Source organism: Leucopleurus acutus, assembly GCF_964270905.1.
Source record: "Leucopleurus acutus genome assembly, chromosome: 3".
In the NCBI taxonomy this organism is placed as follows: Eukaryota; Metazoa; Chordata; class Mammalia; order Artiodactyla; family Delphinidae; genus Leucopleurus; species Leucopleurus acutus.
The window spans coordinates 144,253,186-144,271,804 of NC_139145.1; the positions used below are offsets into that span (position 1 = coordinate 144,253,186).

Genomic DNA, 18,619 nt, shown 5'->3' on the forward strand with positions numbered 1-18,619 from the left:
GGGTAAACTAGTCAAAAGTGTTTTGTGATTCAAATCCAGCCCATAGCTGTTAAACAGACCTGAAAAAAGGTGGATATTTTTTAGGTATTGGATCAGTCTCTGAGGGTGTCATGTATTTCCCTACAAAAAAAATGTGATCTCTCAGGTCCTGAGAAAATGCAGGCACTCTACTAATGCATTTTCAAACAGAAAGTAACCAATGTCCCAGATAGAAAAATATACTGCCATCCTCTTCAGACAGATGGGCACACTAGATTGATTAACTTGCTCAAAGTCCCCTGTTAGGAAGACTGGGAGTAGAGAGAATTGACTAAGAGATAATGTGATGTGTGAGAAATTTACTCACACGAGAGTGTAGCTCCTGTTGACTTACCTCTTCTCAAGGTCTGCCACACACTGTTCTCACACAGCAGAACCTCAGTCCATGCTTTCCAAGAGTTCTTTTTAATCTTACATTTAGTCTTATGTTTTTCCAAGTGTTCCTTATGTCTTTCTCTTTGCTAAGACACTTGTAATTCTGGCTTTCCTATCAGCTGGCTTACATTTCATACTCAGACTGGATATATTTTATGTGGCTGTCTTCATCATAAATCAACAGTTTTAAATAATCCACGTAGTTACCTGTCTCAGTGATTTCAGATCTAAGAATAGAATTTGCTGTTATATTTAGCACTTTCACTAACTCTCTTTTCATAAGGAAAAAAAAAGAAAAAGAAGAAAGGAAGGAAGGGAGGAAGGAAGAAAGGAAACAGCCTAAATATAATTCAGTTCTTTAGCATATAATATTAAAAGAAAGCAATTTACAAGTCATGTCAATCACATTTATCCCCAAAGGACATACTGTCACTAGCAGCATAATTTTAAATATCAGTGAGAGGGCTTCCCTGGTGGCTCAGTGGTTGAAAGTCCGCCTGCCGATGCAGGGGACGTGGGTTCGTGCCCCGGTCCAGGAAGATCCCACATGCCGCGGAGCGGCTGGGCCCGTGAGCCATGGCCGTTGAGCATGCGTGTCCGGAGCCTGCGCTCCGCAACGGGAGAGGCCATAACAGTGAGAGGCCCACATACTGCAAAAAAAAAAAAAAAAAAAAAAAGAAATATATATATATATATATATATATATATATATCAGTGAGAGACTACATTTGCAAAGTGTGGGATAAAAATCTGCATTTAAACAAGATCCCCAGGTGATGCAGATACTCACTGAAGTTTGAGAAGCACTACTATATTCAATATTTATTACATATTTTTGTCTCCTAGGACACTATGCATATATGAAGGAGAAGATTTACCAGTTCTTGCTCTGACAAGGCACACTGCAGTGCCCATAGCAGGATAGGAAGGGAAATGTGAAAATGATCGCAGCTAGCACGTACTGGGTGCTAACCCTCTGCTAGGTGCTTTGCTAAGTGATTTACATGCATTCATTAATAGAATCCTTATAACAGCCCCCTGAAAGGAGATTCAATTATTATCCCCATACAAAGATAGGGAAATTAAGGCTAAGAAAGGCTAAAAGTAACTTGTCCAGGTTGACACAGTCAATTCAGAGCTTGAGCCATGTGAGTCACTCGCCAGTCACATCACGCTGCTTCCTGCATGTGTGAAGGGCATACGACAATCGACATTAAGGCATAAAAAAATTACTGATAATTAGAAAGCCAAGAAAATCTTAAGAAAAATTCCAATAGGATTTTATTAAACGTGACAAGTTATTTGTAAAGTTTATACAAAATGAAAATGTATGAGAATCACTTTCAGAAAACGTTCTGAGGGAAAAAACCACAAATATATACTCCTAGATATAAAAATATACCATCAAGCTATAGCATTTAACACAGGTGATACTGGCAGAAGAAGAGACAAAAATAGATCAGTGAAATAAGGTAGAATCCTGAAACAGGGCCTTATATAAATAGGAATTTATTTTACTGTAAAAATAGAATTTCAAATGAGTTAGAAAAAAGTTATATGATTATATATACAGTATTGGAGCAATACTTAAAACTTCAGAAAAAAGTTAAGTTACATTTTACCTTTCACCTTATACAAAAATCTGAAATTTTGCAGAGCTAAATGTAAAACCAAAATAATAAAAGTATTAGAAAAAAAACATAAAAATAATTTTTAGGTGAAAAAGACCTTTCTAAGCTAGACAAAGCACAGAAAGCATGAGATTGCAGAGTTGATTACACAAACATTTAAAACTTCTGTGCAGCAAAAGATAGTTAAAAATAAAAGCATTGGGCTTCCCTGGTGGCACAGTGGTTGAGAATCCACCTGCCAATGCAGGGGACATGGGTTCGATCACTGGTCTGGGAGGATCCCACATGCCACGGAGCAACTAAGCCCGTGTGCCACAACTACTGAGCCTGCACTCTACAGCCCGTGAGCCACAACTACTGAGCCCACATGCCACAACTACTGAGCCCGTGCGCCACAACTACTGAAGCCTGCACACCTAGAGCCTGTGCTCTGCAACAAGAGAAGCCACTGCAGTGAGAAGCCCGCACACCACAACGAAGACCCAACGCAGCCAAAAATAAAATATAAATAAATAAATTTATTTTAAAAATAAATAAATAAAAGCATTATAAATGGATAAGCAGAATGTGGTATACATAAACAATGGAATATTATTCAGCCTTAAAAAGGAAGGAAATTCTGATACATGCTACAGCATGGATGAGCCTTGAGGACATTTTGCTAAGTGAAATAAGCCAGTTACAAAAAGGCAAAGACTATATGATTCCCCCATTTATATGAGGTACCTGGAGTATTTGAATGCATAGAGACAGAAAGTAGAATGATGGCTGTCAGGGGTTGGGAAGAGGGGGAATGTGGAATTATTGTCTAATGGGTACAGTTTCAGTTTTGCAAGATGAAGAGTTCTGGAGATGGACGGTGGGGATGGTTGCACAACAATATGAATGTACTTAATGACACAGACCCGTATACTTAAAATGATTAAAATGGTAAATTTTATATTATGTATTTTACCATAATAAAAAAAATTTGGAAAATGAGCATTACACTAGAAGAAGTATTTGCATCATCTACAACAGACAAAAGATTAAGAAACTGAGTACCTGTAGAGCTTCTGCAGTAAATAGAAATAAGAGAAAGCAACTCAGTAGAAAAGTGAGCAAAGGATACGCACAGGTAATTGACAGGAGACACACATGATCCACAAATATTGTGTTTAGAAATATTAAATTGCAGCAATAATCAGCAAAATGCAAATTAAAATGCCTTATTGGATTTCACTCATTTACCAGATTTGAAAATTTAAATTAAAAACAAAAGAGATAACACCTGGTTTTAGGAAGGATGAGGGAAATGGGCTGAGTTTAAATTAGTACCTGGGGTGGGTCAGTGGTGCAGTTTGAAGGGTTTTATCTATCAAGTTGAAAAATGGATAAACACTTTGACCCACAAATCTCTCTCCTAGGATATTATACTCAGGCTTAAGCACAAAGATGAATGCACAATCTTCCCTGAAGCACTGTTGCTAATGCTGAATAATTTTAAACAACTCAAATGTCCATCAATAAGGGAAAGGATGAATAAATGTCTCTAATTAAAATAATAAGAAATAAGAATAAGCACTATTACTTTAGAATAACATGTAGCCATTAGCAAAAGAGGTACATACAGAGATGTTAGGTCTCTAAGACTTGGGGGTGAAAAAATAAGCTGCACAATGATAGTGAGATCTCATTTACATATATTAAAACATAGTGTAGGCCTTCCCTGGTGGCACAGTGGTTGAGAATCTGCCTGCCAATGCAGGGGACACGGGTTCAAGCCCTGGTCCGGGAAGATCCCACATGCCACGGACTAGCTAAGCCTGTGCACCACAACTACTGAGCCTGAGCTCTAGAGCCCAGGAGCCACAACTACTGAGCCCTCCCACCACGACTACTGAAGCCTGCGCGCCTAGAGCCTGTGCTCTGCAACAAGAGAAGCCACCGCAATGAGAAGCCCGTGCACCACAACAAAAAGTAGCCCCCGCTCGCCACAACTAGAGAAAGCCCGTGTGCAGAAACGAAGACCCAACAAAGCCAAAAATAAAGTAAAATGAAATAAATAAATAAATAGATAAGTGTACAATTTTAAAAAAAGAAAAATATCTTAAAAAAAACATAGTGTATATATACATATTATGCAATTGTATAGAAAAGAAGAAATCTTGGAATAGTAGGTACCAACCTGAACTTACCCTCTTCTGTGTGGGAGTAGGAGTGCATTTCATTTCATATAGTTCATATATATATTCACTTATTATTTGCATTATTTTTAAAACACAAAAATAAAATAGACAACCTTGTAAAAGCAAGGACACAGCTGCTGGAGAAGAAACTTGTGCTTTACAGAGCAAGGAAGCCTGCTTGGAGGGAGGGGTATTTCTCACAAAATCTTATTTGTCTTATATTTCCCCCTTTCATATATTTTTTTCAATCAAGGAGAACTTCCTCCCCCAGGGAAAAGAGAGCCAGGGCTCACTGTTCCTGTAAGTGAGCAAGATGGCACTCAGTTTTCCTTCCACCCAAGCCAAAAATCCACCCACAAGGAAAACACACACCTTCCTCTTGTCAAATCACAGCACCACCGATTCCTCTTTCAACACCCTGATAGTTTTCCTGATTTGGTTCCTTTTTCAGGACAAAGGGTTACAAGAAACAACAGAGACTCTGGAACACCTCTCTGCACCCCTGTAGATATTTCTGCTCTTTCAGGTTAAAGAACGGGGTAGAAGGAAAAGACCCAGTGTGTAAGTGTTCTCCCCAGTGTGGCTCCACTCCCCGTTGGACACCTAAGACCAGCCCTTTCCTCTCAAGGTGGCCTTTAATACAGAAGGTTTAGAGGTTTAGACACATTTGCTGAGACAACAGGAGACAGAACAGGTACCACAAGGAGGCAAGTTACAGCTGAGAATTAGCTCTGTCCAACAATCACGTTAGCTGGTGAGCTCCCTGCCACTGGAGGCATTCTAACAATACTGAACGCTATCTGGGAGATGCCAAACTTAGCATGCCCTGACGATTCTGAGTAGGCAGGTGAAGCTGGAGGGCAGCGCTTTGAAAAGCTTCAAGAATGATTCTAAGACACAGCTAAGTTTGGGAACCCCTGGCCACTATGACCCTTTGGGGCCCTTCAGCTTCAAGGGTCTCTGAGTGCATTTTAAAACAGCCAAGGAGAGAGACGAAGCAGGACAATAATGAAGCACCACGAGTGGGGTGGGGTGGGAAACACTCTAAAAAGGGTCCTAGAGTTTGAGGCACAACACAGTGGTTATAAGCAGATTCCAAAGCCAAATCCTGACTCTGTCACGCGCTAGCTGTGTGACCACAGACAAGTTACTTAACTTCTCTGGGTCTCAGTTTTCTCACTGATAAAATCAGAATGAGAAAACTGCTACCTACCTCACTGGTGACGCTTAAATCGTCTAGCATATGTACAGTACTTAGAATAGTGCCTGGTCCCATAGTAAGTGTGAACCATTATTATTTTGCAGAGGAGGAGACAGAGGCTGAGGCCATAAAGTTAACTTGACCCAAGTCCCAAAGTCAGTTTAGACTTGAGAATAAGACCCAGAGCTTCCCTCCTTCTAGCTCAGATGAAATACACTACATTCAGTTCTATCATATCCTCTGCCTACATCGACCTCTCGAGCTGGAGAATAAGCTTGTTCAGTCTTCAGGCTTGTCAGTTACCAGGCGTCCCTGCTCAGTGGCATGGCGCACTGTGCTTCCCACCATAGGACAGGCAGGCAGGACGGATGGATGCGTGAGCGAGCCAAGGACTGTCAAGAAAGGGCTCTCGGTGTCAGGGGCAAAGCCCCGCGCTTCGCGACGTCATTGCCACCGCGGCCAGCTCTACGGTCTTGGACAAGTTATTGAACCCCTCCGTGCTTTTTGCCTAGGAAAGGTTTGTCTATAAAAGGATGAGGGGTGGGTTAGTTACAAATGCAAGGCTCCCACCCGGCCAGACACCTCGGCGCTCCTTGCATTCGCTTGGCGTCTACCCCGGACGCCTCCCCGGGATTCCCCGCTCCACCTGCGCGTGAGCGCCTCCCGCTTCCAGGTGTAAACAGAGACCGGGTGGAGGGAGATCGCGGACTGCGAGAGTAATGACTGTCAGGTGGGGGTTAAGGGAGCGTGAGGGGAGGCTGGAGACAGCAGTTCACTCTGGAGTGCTGGGAGAGAAGCAAAAGTGGGTCAAATGGGAATTTTAACTCCCAACTACCTGCGAAAGAGGCGGTGGGATGGCGAACGTAAAAGCAGGGTAGGAACCGTCGTGGTGTCCCCAGCAGCGTGCGCTCTGGGAAGAATTAGTATTCCAGTGTTACGCACCAGGCTGGCGCGCCACGGGTTAGGACCCCTCAAAGCACCGTCTCGGAGCAGAGCGAATCCCGAACCAAAGCAAACGCGGGGCCTCGGCGCCAAGCAGGGGAGAATTCGGCTGAGCTCCGGGCCGCGTCCAGCCGGGAAGAGCCGGCAAAGGGGTCGGATTCTACCGGACGCCACCCAGGTCCGTCCGTCGGAAGAGCCACGGAGGGAGGCGGGGCGCGCGGAGGGGAGCGGGACGGGCGGTCGGGTGGGTACTCACCCCGCGGGCGGTAAGGCTCCGTGAGCCGGGCTGAGTCGTCGGCTTGGCTGCCGCCGCGGTGCGAGGCGGGGGCGAGCGCGGGTGTGGACGTGCAGGGCCGGCCCCGCGCCCGGGCAATGAATCAGCTGCGGGGCGCGCGCCCAGGGGCGGGAGTTACGGGAAAGCCGCGGGGGAGGGCAGAGGGGCGAGGACTTTTGCAATTTCCCGTCTCGCTGCGCACTCTTGGCACTCCTGGGACCCACAGGAATTCGCCTCCTTTGGGTCCCCGGGGGGAGCGGACGGGACCCTGCAGAGGTGCGGGCCCCCGGACGTGGGGACCGGGGGGAAAGGAAGTGGGAGAGGCCTGGAAAGGAAAAGTGGAAACCGAAAACTCGGCAGGCCGGGCATCGCGCCCCCGTGCCGCGCTGCGGACCCCGCCGGCCGGCCACCCCGCGGGCGCAGAGCGAAGCCGGTGGGATCCCGCGGGGCCACTTGTTATCCCAACCTAGAGGCAGAACCCCTGGGTCCAGGGCAGAAAGTCTTTGGGTAAAAGACAAGCGCCCCAGACAAACTTCCTACTGTGTTTTCGTTTGGCGTTCAGAGCAATACAAATAAAAAGTAGTTCTAGGATCCTGCTTTGCGTTCCTCTCTAGAAACACCGTCACAGTCTCGCCTGCACAACTGTCCTGAAACCTTAGTTTCACAAAGAGCTGTGTGTGCTGCAGCATGGCTTACTTTTCCTCTTAATAATGCCGTCCAGACTTTGAAATACGTATTTCAAATACAGGGCCTTTGACATGCATATTTGCCCTCTCCTCGTAGTTATATGATGGACTCTGTAAAGGCTTATCGACTTTGGAGCTGGTATGGAAACCAACTGAATACGGTTGCTGTGGTGGTAGCCTTGGACCCAGAGAGGAGAGTGGGGGGCTCAGGTGTCGGGAAGTGATGCCCCGCAGCTCCGGAGGCTTGTTCACGGGGCCTAGTTTTTGGTCAGCTAAGCCTGGTGGGATTCAGGTACTGCAAAGTACCACAGATGGCAGGGACTGGGGGAGCCACGAGTAATCAAGAAGGGTCGCCCATGAATCATATCTTAGAATCACTTATGGAATTGACTGGATGGCTCAAAATAATGTCAGAATCAGCCCAAATGTTACTTTTATGTTTGTCCTTTTTGCTCCTTTATGTCATTTTTTGCTCTCCCAATGCCATCCCAGGGAAAGAATTCTTTTTAGGCCTAAATACACATCATATCTAATGGTGCCACAAAGACAGCATTACTATGCTCCATATAGTAAATGTTTGATGATAATGCAGTTAAAGGTACTTTTGTCTAAATAAATGAATGGTCCTTTGCCACACCTCTCATTACTCCAAGAGTTTGGGTTTTTTTTAAACATCTTTATTGGAGTGTAATTGCTTTACAGTGGTGTGTTAGTTTCTGCTTTATAACAAAGTGAATCAGCTATACATATACATACATCCCCATATCTCTTCCCTCTTGCGTCTCCCTCCCTCCCACCCTCCCTATCCCACCCCTCTAGGTGGTCACAAAGCAGGGAGCTGATCCCCCTGTGCTATGTGGCTGCTTCCCACTAGCTATTTTACATTTGGTTACCTGGTCTGACAGAGGTTCTGTAGCCACACAGATGGCTAAACTAATGGAGTCCAAGAGTTTTTTTTTAATGGAGTCCAAGAGTTTTTTTAGAGCCATTAGTTTAGCCATCTGCGTGGCTACCCAAGGGATAGGAAGGGTTAGGAAGGCTTTCTGATTCTCTGTTTCACTGAGTGAAAAAAAATGTTAATTTCTTCTTTACAGAAACAGTTCAGAGGGGTGTTTCTTATAGCAGATGAGATGCCAAATAAAAAATATTGAGTGTGATGAATTTCTGCAAAGTGAGTCTTTACTTACTTTGGGCTCCTATAACAATTGAAAGAAACTGAGTTACAAAAAAATCGGTGCTGTTGGTTCATGACCTCAGGGAATTCCCCTAGTGAAATTCTAAACTTTCCGCCTTACACAAAGGTCAAGGAGAGGTAGACCCATTCAGATTGGTAGATGGCAGTGTTAATAGGCAGGGAATTTACATAGAAGGCTTGTCTCAGGCGGAAGCAAGATAAATACATCTCCTCTCCTGCCTGCCAGATTCTTAAAAGTTTACATAGAAGCCTTAATGGGGTTCAGTCCAGTGTACAGACCACATGATCTCAACAACACATTGCTCTCTCAAGGCTACATCCTTGAAAATGGCTCCTGGTACAGGAACAGTGGACAGAACATACATTCCAAGGACAGGGGAGGGGATAAAGAGGCTCTAATTGCCTGGGGTTGGAGGGTCAACCGGAGGTCACGTCCTCTCAATGACATCCTCAAACAGGTGTCCACATAAAATTCATTTATTTTGTGCACCACTCTAACTTCTTGAATATATTCCTCTTTCTAGAGACTAGTGACTATAGCACCTGTAAATCTGCAGTCATACCCTTAGGATGGTGTACTAGGTTGAATAGTGTCCTCTAAAAATTCATGTCCACCCAGAACTTCAGAATATGACCCTATTTGGAAATACTGTTTTTGCAGATTTAATCAAGGTAAGATGAGGTCAGCCTGGATTAATCCAATGACTGCTATCCTTATAGGAAGAGGGAAATTTGGACACAGATACCCAGGAGGAATGCCATGTGACTACTGAGGCAGAGATTGGAGTTATTCTGCATCAAGTCAAGGAATGCCAAGGATGGCTGGCCACCAGCAGAGGCCAGAAGAAAGGTACAGAGAAGCATGGTTTTAAACACAGTTTCATATGTTGTCAGAACAAAGAACATTAAACAAGTCAGGGATAAATTCCTTCAAGGTTTCCAAAAGCCCGTATCAGCACGTACGCAGGGAGTTAGTATGGCCTTGGCATCTGGGGAGGGAGTCTTGTCATTGAAGGAGTACCAGCGTTAGCATCCCAGGAAGGAAGGCGTTTAATCTTTATTTTTAACGTGGACATTCTTTACTTCTGGTCAGTGCTCCCTTTTCTTTCATAATTAAAGCAGACATACAATGTATGTTTGATATGCCACAAACAGGCTGTTTTAGTTAGCATAAAATTCAAGTTAACTCATGCATAAGCCAGAGTGACTTCCTCATACCTCAGTATGTGAAAATTTCCTTTATCATTTCCCTGTCCCCTTCTTGTTCTCCATGTGTCCCCTAGATGTTGGTGTGTCCCAGGGCTCCATCCACGGCACTCTCCTCTGAATCCTCACAGTCTCCCAAATGATCACGTCCATGGTCCTGATTTCCATTATCACTTGTGCTCTGATGACCCTTGAATCTTCCTCTCCACTGCAATTATTTCATCTGAACTCTAGACCAACTTATTTGTACTTCAAAATCAATATGTCCAGGTTCAAACGCTTCATGTTTCCCCCTTTGATTCTCTTGTATTAAGTGAATGGCCAAAACTTTAATTCAGGTACCAAATCAAAAAACCTGGGAATGACCCTTCATCCATCCTCTCTCATCTGCCATCTTCCACCAGAAAGTCTCATATATGTAACTATGACAGGGGAGGCATGAATGGAATGTAGCCCTACCCTATGAAATTTCTCAGGGGAAATATAGTTCTATAAATGTTAGTAACATTATATAGATATAACTATGGATATAGATATAGGTATATAAAATCAGCTATGTAAATTGTGAAATATAATAATTATTCTATTTGTTCAACTGCTACAAATATCTGTAATTACATGTTTGGCAGTATTTGGTAACCAAACTGATAGAACTTGAGGGAACTGGGAGTTTTCTGAAGAAAGTGGCTTCATGAAGTAAGTACTAGATGATGATTTACGATTACCCTCATGGATAAGAATTCTCTATTTTGGGGGCATGTTATCACATTTCACATAGTAAAGATTCACTTTTAGGTCTTAAAGCATGCTGCTGTGGTTATGATCGTATTGGTGATACTGGCATTATTTCTAAGAAAACTTAATGGAAATTAAAATGTTATTTTGTAGATGTATTCTTGTATTGTGAAAAACTAAACAGGCCTTTTGAAAAGTTTCTAATCTAAAGTATATCATAAAGCTTGGTTAGTTAAGAGATAGCTATTATTTCCAAATATATATATATATATATATAAAATCCAAAAGCAAGTAAAACAAGGGAGCCGGCAATGACAAAGCAAGATGTTGAGTGTTAGGGGGCCACGTGGAGCTTTCCTATTTTATAATTTCAGAGGATGACCTATAAGTACTTGAGTATGAATTGCTTTCCTTCAATGTCTGTTAAGTGAATTTAAGTGAGGGATAACATCATCCTTAATAGTTCTAAAGGAGTTTCTTGCTTGAACTAAATATTACTGGAAGATTGGGTGATGAATTGATTGATTCTACATATTCCACCCTCTCCTGGATATGGCAGTTATGTTCACACCTTATTCCAGAATCATCAGAAACCAGACAGTGGGGAGAACTTTTTTGAATCTTTATCTTTTTTTGCTCCGTGGGCATTAGAGATAATGTTGAATATGTGTTTGCTTGGATAGCTGCTTTTATTCTCTTGGCTATGGGGATTAATAAAAATGAGTGCAGTAATTAATGCTACAGGATAGAACATTAATCCAGTTAGGAAGGAAGTACTTTGGGGGAGAGTTAGGTGGGAACTTTGAGAACTTTTGAAAACGATTTGCTAAGCTTGACCTAAAATAAGTCTATAGTCGTGTTTATATTTAAACAGCATCTCTTATAGACAGCATGTAATTGGGACTTTTTTTAAAAGTACATTCTCTGCATTTTAATTTGATAGGGAGTGTTTAGCACACTTACATTTAAGGTAATTATTGATATGGTTGGGTTTAACCTACCACTTTACTATACGTTTTCTGTTTTGTTCCCTCTGCTTTTTCTTCTTCTGTTTCTCCTTTCCTGCCTTCTTTTACATTAAATGACTTTTAAAAGAATTTTATTTTAAATTTACCTTTTGGGTTTTTGTTATTCCTCTTGACAGGATTTTTTGGTGTGTGGCCTAATGGATTACAATATACATCCTTAATTTTTACTGTTTGGTTGAGATAATATTGTACCATTTCACCTACCATTTAACCATGCCTCCGGTCCTTTACATTACAGTAGTAAAATGTATTGCATTATGACAAGATAAAACTGGCATGTGATATGTATTTTAAAGAAATTAAGAGGAAAAATAGTCTTTTATATTTACCCACATATTTACCTTTGTAAATGTTCTTCAGTCCTCCCAGAGATCTAAGTTTTCATCTTATCTCATTTCCCTAAGCCTGAAGAACTTCCTTTAGCATTTTTTTAGTGCAGGTATACTGGAGATACGTTCTCTTAGTTGTTTTTTTTTGTTTGTTTGTTTTTGTCTTGTTTTGTTTTTTAATGTCTTTACTTCATTTCATCCTTGAGGGATATTTTTGTTGGGTATAGGATTCTCAGTTGACAGCTTTTTCCTTTCAACACTCTTAAAATGTTGTTCTGTGGTTATCTGGCCTCCATTGTGTCTGATGAGAAATGATCAATTATTCAAATTATTGTTTCCCTGTATATATAATGTGTTATTTTTCTCTGGTTGCTGTCAAAATATTTCTTTCTCTTTGGTTGTCAATAATTTGACAGTGATGTGCCTAGAGATTTAAAAAATATTATTATAATTATTCATCAGGTTTGACATTTGTTGAGCTTCTTGAATTTGCAAATTTATGTCTTTTAACAAATTTGAGAAATTTTCAGGTAGTATTTCTTCAATTTTTTTTTTTCTGTTCCATTATCTTTCTCATCTCTCCCTGAGAATCCAATTACTCATATGTTAGGCCCCTTCATATAGTCCCAAATACCCACATGGCTTTATTAATTGTTTCCAATTTTTTCTTTGTGTTTTTCAGACTGTATAACTTCTGTCAAACTGTATTTAAGTTTACTGACTCCTATCCTATAATCTTAATTTTGCTATCAAATTCATCTTCTAAATAGATAGTGTAAATTTCAGTTCTCAAATTTTTCTTTATTATATATATTTTCTATTTCTGTACTGATATTTACTATCATTTAGATCATGATGGGCATCTTTTCCTTTACCTCACTGAGCATAGTTCTAATTGCTGCTTTTAGAGCATTGCTCATTCATTCCAACATTTAGACACCTTAGTGCCAGTCTTTATTGATTGTTTCTCTTATGACAATGGATCACATTTTCCTGGCTTGTTTATTTACTCATTTTTGGATTGCCAAGTAATTTTGGACTGCAACCTAGATGTTGTAAATATTATGTCATGAAAACTGGATTCCGTTACATTCCTCCAAGGTATTGATTTTCTTTTTAAATGGGCAGTAAACGTGGTGAGACTCAAACTCCAAACATGATATTGATCGCAGTAGTAGAAGCTCAAATCCGAGTTCAGTTGTTTTTTTTTGGCTTTAGCTGGGCTCTTTTGAGTCTGCCTTGCACAATCATGATTCAGAGATTATCCGTGATGTAAGTTTAAACACAGAATATAAGCTTCTTCCTCTCTAGCTATCTCTTTTCTGCCGTTTCCCACCTCATTTTCCAAAGGATGTGGTTGCCTCAAACTCTGACCTCTGGTTCTTCAAGCCAGAAATGTTGTAGTCTTTCTAACAGAGCTCTAGTTACCCCCATGCTGCACAGACTTGTGTGGTCTCAGGCTAAGGGCCATAAAATGTGGGAAGCTCCCTCCCTACTCCTTCCCTGCTTCGAAGTGTTAACTCCCTTCCAGAATCTTCCTGTTTTTGTCAATTCTGCTTTTAACTGTTTCTTATTTTTTTTCCTAGTGTTTTATATTGTCATATGTGGAGGGGCAGTTTAATAGGAGCCACTCAGCTCTGACTGGAAGGGCACTCCCTACAGTTACATTTTGAAGTGCTAAGTGATGAGATTATTGGGAGAAAATGGTAGGAACTCTTTTTTTTTTTTCCCCCCATTTGCTAGGTTAGTTTTCTCTCCAATAAAATATTCTTCTGAAACAATCCAGTTTTTTCAAAAGATTGAAATATATTTGCCTTAGACTTCAATCTGGAAATTGATGAAAGCCTACTGGAATCAAGTAAGGTTAATCTATTATCTTAAACATCACTTTAGGGTAAAAATTTATGAGTATTAATAACATTACACTACTAAGGAAAGAATTTTAGGAACAAAAAAAGGATGGGTCAAACTTGTCCTTGAATTTCCTGTGAACTTTGTTCAAAGGCCAAAAATGAAATTTACTTGAGGGAGTTACGGTAAGCTATATCTTTATCTAGTGATTCCATTTGTGTTTAATTTTACCTAGACTGAAATGAAAACTTCCTAAAGGCACTCACTTCTATACACTTCTATATTCGATCTTGTCAGCTTATTAAATGTAGCCTCTTTCATTTAATTCTAACACAACAGCAACTATTTTGTCCATTATCAAATATTATCAGATGATGCGTAGTCACCGTGGAATAATGCTCAGGTAATTTCCACATTCCAAGGGCATTTTGTGGGAAACAGGCCAGGGAGAAATGTTCATTCAAATTCAACACAAAATAATCGAGCTAAACTAAAATAAGATGAAAAACTCAAGAAGGAGAGAAATGTTATTAAATTAATGTTAATAGATTCTGTAGCAAAAATAATCATAAAGACCTGTTTTCCTAGAAATTATTGGAAAATGATGCCTAAAGATGAAGGTATAAATGTTTTGGAAAAGAATGACAATAGACAATTTCTTTTGAAACTTCCCCTTCTTTTTAGAAAGAAAAAATAAAAATAAAGAATATTCACTTACCTGGAAATTTAGGCTTACAAACATTCACAGTTGCAAAATTATAGCACACACACACACACATACAGAGTCTCATTAGAAAAACATTGTGGGGGAGATGGTAGGAAAAATATTGTTTGTAATAGCAAAAACTAGTAACAAACTAAAATCATCCAATAGAATACTGAAAACTCTATGATTCATCCTTTCAAAAGAAAGAAGGAAGGTTATGTGCTTTATGTACTGCTATGGAAATACATCCAAGATATATAATTAAATGAAAAAATTAAGAGTCAGAAATGTGTATTTGGTGCGTTCACGTATCTGTTTAATTTGTTGATGTTTATGGCATATATGCATGAGCCTGTTTTGAGGAGGATTACAAGAAATTGGTGACTGTGGATGTTTTTGGGGAGAAGGGCTAAAAATGGGGGGTAATGTGCAAGGGAGGCTTGTACTTTTCATTTTAGCTTTGTCTTACAGATCAGTTTTTTTATCATGTGTTTTTATCTTTTAAAGAAATACCTTTAAAAATCAAAGAATACAAGGAACCTCATTTGTTACTTACTTTGGTTGCTATGCTCAAGTTATAATCAATTATAACCTCTTTATAGATATGAAAGAAACAAAATTAATTGCCTCTGGGGAAGACAACTGAGGGACGGAGGGGAGATTTTTTTGTTTTGTTTTTGTTTTTTATTTTATTTTTGGCTGTGCTGGGTCTTCATTGCTGCATGTGGGCTTTCTCTAGTCGCGGTGAGTGGGGGCTACTCTTCGTTGCAGTGCACGGACTTCTCATTGCAGTGGCTTCTCTTGTTGTGGAGCATGGGCTCTAGGCTTGCAGGCTCAGTAGTTATGGCACATGGGCTCAGTAGTTGTGGCACATGGGCTTAGTTGCTCTGCAGCATGTGGGATCTTCCTGGACCAGGGCTCGAACCAGTGTCCCCTGCGTTGGCAGGCAGATTCTTAACCACTGAACCACCAGAGAAGTCCCTAGAGGGGAGAGTTTTAACTCTACCCTTTGGTATCTTTTGAATTTTTATCCATATAAATATATTACTTAGTAAAACATTAAAATTTTTAAAAAACATGATGAATAACAACAAAAAAATGAGACATTGATCTGAAGTGTTGTATGCATGAGTCCAGCATGTCAGCCAGTGGGCTTCATCCAGTGTGAACACACAGACCTAGGTTCCATGTAGTCTGAGTTACAGTGCAGGTTGTGTAGCACTTGTCTGAGAATGTGGGCTCCTGGCAGCTGTTTTAGACATTGGCTTCATAGAACTGGGGGAACTAGAGCCCCTAACCCCCAGGGGGCTGGGTTGGGGCACAGACCCTCCCATGGGAAAGAGGAAGCCCTGTTCCAGGAAGTCCATGGCCAAACAACCTCAACTTCAGGAGTCATCGTCCAGATAATGCTGCTTATCTCTTTCCAAATATTCTTATTTTTTTTAAAAGAACAGTTCTCTGTAGAAAACTATAAAATTATGGGAAAATATAAAGAAGAAAATAATCACTATCTGCTTATTTAAACTTTTTTGTTGTTGTTGTTGTTGTTGCGGTACGCGGGCCTCTCACCGCTGCGGCCTCTCCCGTTGTGGAGCACAGGCTCCGGACGTGCAGGCTCAGCGGCCATGGCTCACAGGCCCAGCAGCTCCACGGCATGTGGGATCATCCCAGACTGGGGCACGAACCCGTGTCCCCTGCATCGGCAGGCGGACTCTCAACCACTGTGCCACCAGGGAAGCCCTCTGCTTATTTAAAACAGGAAAAAAAAAACCCAGTACTATACTTCTTACTTATTTTAGCAACATAATTGACAATAACCAAATTGTTGCTGTTTCCTTACAATAACGGAAAGTTGGAAGCAACTTGCCGGTCTTCCATTCACTTATTTATTTAACGCATCCCTGGGCTCTGTGCAGCAGCGCACTGAGGTTTGTTTTTCACTCAGGTCATAGTCCGATGCCAATTGGATTATCTTTTCTCTTCTAAGTGGTGAGTCTAGGATGGAGGCTTCTTCCGTGTTATAGCCTTGCTTCTGGAACACGTGGCTTCCAGAAATTGTTAATTTTCTTCAGTGATCACATTTTTTTTGAAAAGCAATACGTATAATCTGAAAAACTTTTTTTTAAGTGAAAAAGAAATCCTTAGATCATCTGAAACTAGAGTTGACACTTAAAATAACTTTATAAGTTGCTACAGACTATGAAGTTAGGCTAATAAGTTTGTTTGTTTAAATCAACAGGGGGCAGCTCCCTGCTTCAGTGCTTATTTTTCCTTTGGCATAGATGCTAGCCACATTCCCTGTTTTACACATTAATTGTGGTCAGAATCACGTATTCGATGTACTCCTTTGGGAAGAAGCCAAGTCTGAAACCTATCTTTGTCAATCGCAACACTTATTGAGTAGCATACATTTTGCTTAACAGAGCAAGTAAGCAAACCAGGTGTGGCCTTCCAAGAGGTTTTCATCTACAGCAGACAGTACTAACATATCCACAGGCTCAGTCACAAAACGAGGAGAGGAGAGCAGTTGCACACAGCAAACACTGTCCTCGTAAGAAGGACAAAGTGTGTTTGGAAGAGAATGAGGACTGGGCTAAGGTGGCAACGTATTCCAGTAGGACAGAGCTAGATGGAAACCATATTTCCTTTGTACGGGGAGACTTTGTGGATTAAAAAATACATATCATTTTAATTTTTTTTTTATTTTTATTTTTTGGGGGTACGCGGGCCTCTCACTGTTGTGGCCTCTCCCGTTGTGGAGCACAGGCTCCGGACACGCAGGCTCAGCGGCCATGGCCCATGGGCCCAGCCGCTCCGCAGCATGTGGGATCTTCCCGGACCGGGGCACGAACCCGTGTCCCCTAGCATCGGCAGGTGGACTCTCTACCACTGTGCCACCAGGGAAGCCCTACATATCATTTTTAATATCTATGTAGGGCAAAGAATATTGACAGGATAGGAACAGACAAAATAGAGATACTCATTAAAAACAAGAAAATGTGCTCCATATGTATTTTAAATCCATCATGTTAGAAAAATTTACAAGATTGTTCATGTCCAATGTTAATGAGGGTGTGGATCAACAGTTAATTTTCAAATACTGTTGCTGGGAGTATAAATTAGCCTTTGTATTATCAAAATTTTTAATTAATTAATTTATTTATTTATTTGCTGTATTGGGTCTTCGTTGCTGTGCACAGGCTTTCTCTAGTTGCGGCGAGCGGGGGCTACTCTTTGTTGCGGTGCGCGGGCTTCTCATTGCAGTGGCTTCTCTTGTTGAGGAGCACCGGCTCTAGGTGCGAGGGCTTCAGTAGTTGTGGTGTGCGGGCTTCAGTCGGTGCAGCTTGCGAGCCCTAGAGCGCAGGCTCAGTACTCGTGGTGCACAGGCTTAGCTGCTCTGCGGCACGTGGCATCTTCCTGGACCGGGGATCGAACCCGTGTCCCCTGGATTGGCGGGCGGATTCTTTTCCACCGCGCCACCAGGGAAGCCCTCAAAATTTTAAATGTATGTTTCCTTTGATGGAGAAATTGAATGTCTAAGGGTAACTCACTTGACAGAAATAATGTAGGTGGATGCCCAAGGCATCTGCTCTCCTGCTGTCCACCTTCATATACTAACCTGTGAGGTAAAACTGTCCTCAATCCCTTGGCAGGCCTGGTAAGGTCCAAAGCAGCTCAGCAAACCTGTCAGTTCATAGCAGGACAGACTGCAGAGAAAGAGACCCTAAAGTACCCTCTAGTGGCTGCTTTTTAGAGAACAGGCTCGTTAAGAAATGCTTCAAGCTTTCGCACCAACGCACCAAAAGACAAATCTGACGTCGAGAGGCATTGATACTTGGCCTCCCACGCCCCCTGCCTCCAGGTTCCGGTACTGGCCAGGGACAGTCCTTTGGCTTGGCTTTGCCTAAAATGAGTTCTGGGTGTTCCCCGGGTGCTGCAACTCCAAATTCCTTCCCAGCGGTGTGTCGATGCAGACAGCCGAGGAGCCTGGCAAAATCCCAAAGGTGCTGTCTGTGTGGACCCCCACCATAAAGCCCAGGGACACACTGGTAAAGCAATTCCCTGGAGCAACTTAGGTTTCCGACTGCTTCCTTGAAAATATGCAAATTAACTTGACCTTGAGTTATGCAAGAGTGAGCAAGTAAGGAAAAGATCACACAGGCTGGAAAGAATGAGAGGCCCCAGAGCGCAGCACGGATACTTGCAGAGCGCTTATTTGGTGCCAGGTATCAGGGCTGCCACAGGTGCTGGTG

At 41.7% G+C, this 18,619-nt stretch overlaps 1 protein-coding gene across 1 annotated transcript in view; it reads right to left on the bottom strand.

The window, feature by feature from the left end:
- The window catches only part of OSMR (oncostatin M receptor), a 57,401-nt gene extending 50,681 nt beyond the window's left edge, over positions 1-6,720 (bottom strand). Inside the window, exon 1 of the mRNA XM_082837408.1 lies at positions 6,613-6,720. The gene's annotated coding sequence lies outside the window, so the exon portion shown is untranslated. The remainder of the gene's footprint in view (positions 1-6,612) is intronic.
- Between the last annotated feature and the right edge of the window lie 11,899 nt (positions 6,721-18,619).